Genomic DNA, 3393 nt, shown 5'->3' on the forward strand with positions numbered 1-3393 from the left:
GCGGGTCTCTAACACCCTCTGGGCTGTGGCGCCCAGTGTCCCCCACAGGCGGCGTCTGGGTCGGGAGAGGAGTGGAGGTCTGCGAGCGCCCTGCGCCCCCCTGGTCCGGGCCCTCCGCCTGCAGCGCGGGGACCCCGCGGCCGTGCACCTGTCACCCCCTCCGTGGCGGGACGTGGGGGAGCTGTGCGGCTTCTTCGCTGTACCTTCCCGGCCTGTCCGCGCGGCCGCCCCGCCGGTCCCGAGCAGGAGCAAGCACCGCAGCAGGAGGCCGGGCACGACCCCCGTGCAGGGGGGAGGGAGGAGGGGCTGAACTCGCGCAGCCCCTGGGACGCCCCGGGTCAGGGTCGGGGTCCGGGGATGGAGCCGCCTCGGCTCCCTGCCCAGCGGGCCTTTGCTTCCCCCTCTCACTCTCCCTGTTTTCTCTCTTTCTCAACTAAATAAAATCTTTATTAAAAAAAAAAAAAAAAGAACCTTACATGTCCCAGACTGCCTCTCTCTGCTCCCATTTCCTCCTGCGGTCTCTAGGTTAGAGAGCTCGGGTCCCTTGGTCGAGGACTCCAGCCCGGTAGTCACAGCCAAGGGCCCTCTGCCGATGCCCCAGGTTTACAGCTGCTCCTTCTCGCGGGCACCCTGCGGGCCTTACTGTCATCTCCCTAATATAGAACAAGAAGACTTTAAGAAGTTAGGCCGTTCGTTTAAACGTGTGGCACGTGGTAAGGCCAAATTTGAACCCAGCCATATGACTTCAGGACTCCCATCCTATTACCTACTCATGCTTTAAAAGCCTTTCTCAGATGTTAAATTTGAGAAAGATTAAAAGATTTGAATTTTTTAGAAGTCTTAAAAGTTAGGGGCTCCTGAGCGGCATAGTCGGGTCAGTGGTTGAGGGTCTGCGCTGGGCTTCGGTCAGGGTCTCTGGTTGGGGATGGAACCCCACATGGGCTCTTCCCCAGGGCCCTCCACTGCCTGTGTAGGCCCAAGCGCTCCAGCACTCTCCTGCTCTCTCTATCTCAAATAAATAAAGTCTTAAAGAAAAGTCTTAAGAGTTCAAAGAGAAAATATAACCACATTGCTTTTAATCTGAAAGTAACCTTGGAACAAAGGGCAAAATTACAAAGGAAAAGTGACAGACAGACTTGGCTATAGAATTTTTCATTTCTTTCATTAAAAACACTCATAACATTAAAAACAAGTAAAATCTATCAAAAAATTGCAATATACATAGGAGCACAACAGTTTTTAAAACAGGGATCTTGGGCAGCCCCAGGGGGCTCAGCAGTTTAGCTCTGCCTCCAGCCCAGAACGTGACCCCGGGGTCCCAGGATCGAGTCCCGCGTCGGGTTCCCTGCAGGGAGCCTGCTTCTCCCTCTGCCTGTGTCTCTGCCTCTCTCTCTAGGTCTCTCATGAATAAATAAATAAAATCTTTTTTTAAAAAAGAGGTCTTACAAGGTAACTATAAATATCCTGTTAATAAATGGCCAAAAATGTAAATTAGTTAAGCCATGACAGAAAAATGTAAACGGCCAAACATATTTTTAAGGGAAGTGAAAACTGACAGCAACGGTGCTGCAGCAGGTGGAAGGAGACTACAGCCGCGGGTTGGGCCCGGAGGCCGGAGGGAGGCAGGATGCATCGCAGACCACCAACTCAGTCCTGGGCAGGACATAAATTGCTTCAGTGTTTCTGGAGGGTAGTTTGGCCCAAATGCAGTAAAAGCCTCAAAAATGTTCACACCCTTTGACTCAAAAACTGCATTTCTGGGAATATTCATAATACGGGAGTTGACAGGCGTTCTCTGTAAGAAGCCTGGCTAGTAAATACCGGGGGCTTTGCGAGCCACACACCTCTCTGCCGCTTTTCTTCTTGCGTGTGTACTTTTGTTTTTAAAACCCGTTACAGGGGATCCCTGGGTGGCGCAGCGGTTTGGCGCCTGCCTTTGGCCCAGGGCGCGATCCTGGAGACCCGGGATCGAGTCCCACGTCGGGCTCCCGGTGCATGGAGCCTGCTTCTCCCTCTGCCTGTGTCTCTGCCTCTCTCTCTCTCTCTGTATGACTATCATAAATAAATAATAAAAAAAATTAAAAAAAAAAAAAAACCCGTTACACACCCGAGAGGTATTAGCTTGAGGGCTGCAGGGAGGCGGCTGCAGCCTGAAGTTGGCGGGAGGGCAGTGATGTGTGCGGAGAGGCGACCAGAAGGTTCGCCCTGGTGCATTGGCCGAGGCCCGAAGAGAGCGCTAAGTGTCCAAGGATAGAAGTCGGTAACATTGGATATGAGGAAATGAGCATTTTAAAAGTCTCAAATGTTTTAAAAAGTTGCAGAATGATATTTCCTGCATGACACAGTACACGTGGTTTATCACATGGAAAAATACGGTTAAGAAAACCGTATCTAGGGGCGCCTGGGTGGGTCAGTCAGCTGAGTGTCCTGGGCTCCCCGCTTAGGGGGGGCCAAGTCTCCCTCCCCCCCCCCCCCCCCCCCCCCCCGCGCTCTTTCCCGCTTACTCTCGCTCTCTGTCCCAAATACAACACAATCCTGTGTACCTGGCCGAGGAAAAGGTCTGGAAAGGTGTAAATACACTGAGATGCTGATGGTGGTCGTGGGGTGCGGGTGAGGGCTAGAGACCTGGCCTCCTGTTCTGCGTGTGCTTCCTATAGCCGGTGTGCATTCTTTTGTAATAAGCTCAGCCTCTGAGCCCCCGGGGGCTGGGGATTGGTTATTCTCCACTAGCTCCCCGCCAGGTCCATTTTCCATCCTTCTCAGCTGGATTCTTGTGTCTCCGAAGGCAGAACTAATTTCTCTGGGCTCTTTGCCAGCGAGCTGCAGGTGGGATTGACCAGCGGGTGATACCAACCGTAGGTTGGAGGGGGAAGAGGAGAAAAGCTGGGGTACTTATTCCCCCTTCTTTTCCCAGTTGCACCTCTAAGCAAGCTCTGCAGGCCGGATCTCCTCCTCTTGGCCCCTCAGTCCTGGTGGTGGTAAGGGCACCCCACATTGCAAGGGCCGGGGGGCCTTCCCATCTCTTGGCATGTCCACGTCATGATTCGTTTCTGGCTCCCCCCCCCCCCAAACGCAGCCCAGACCTTCTCTCTGCAGAGGGGCCCTCCAGGAAGGCCTCTTCTGTTGAGACATGGGAGTGGAAGTGGGTTCTCGTTAGGACACAGTGATCACATTAAAGAAGCTCGTGAACATATAAGACATGACTCTGTTATTTCTTAAGGGACAGACGTGGATATTCTCAGATTCTATACCTGAGATTTTGCCTATTTCGAGGTAATTCTAGAATGATTTATAGGTTCCTAGAGCAGGAATTTAAACTACCATTGGCTAGGCCGGGGGTTGGGGGGGATGCAACACCTGTCTTGCTTGTCCGCTTCTCCAGGAGCTCCTGAG

The sequence above is a fragment of the Vulpes vulpes genome, chromosome 16, assembly GCF_048418805.1.
Source record: "Vulpes vulpes isolate BD-2025 chromosome 16, VulVul3, whole genome shotgun sequence".
Classification (NCBI taxonomy): domain Eukaryota; kingdom Metazoa; phylum Chordata; class Mammalia; order Carnivora; family Canidae; genus Vulpes; species Vulpes vulpes.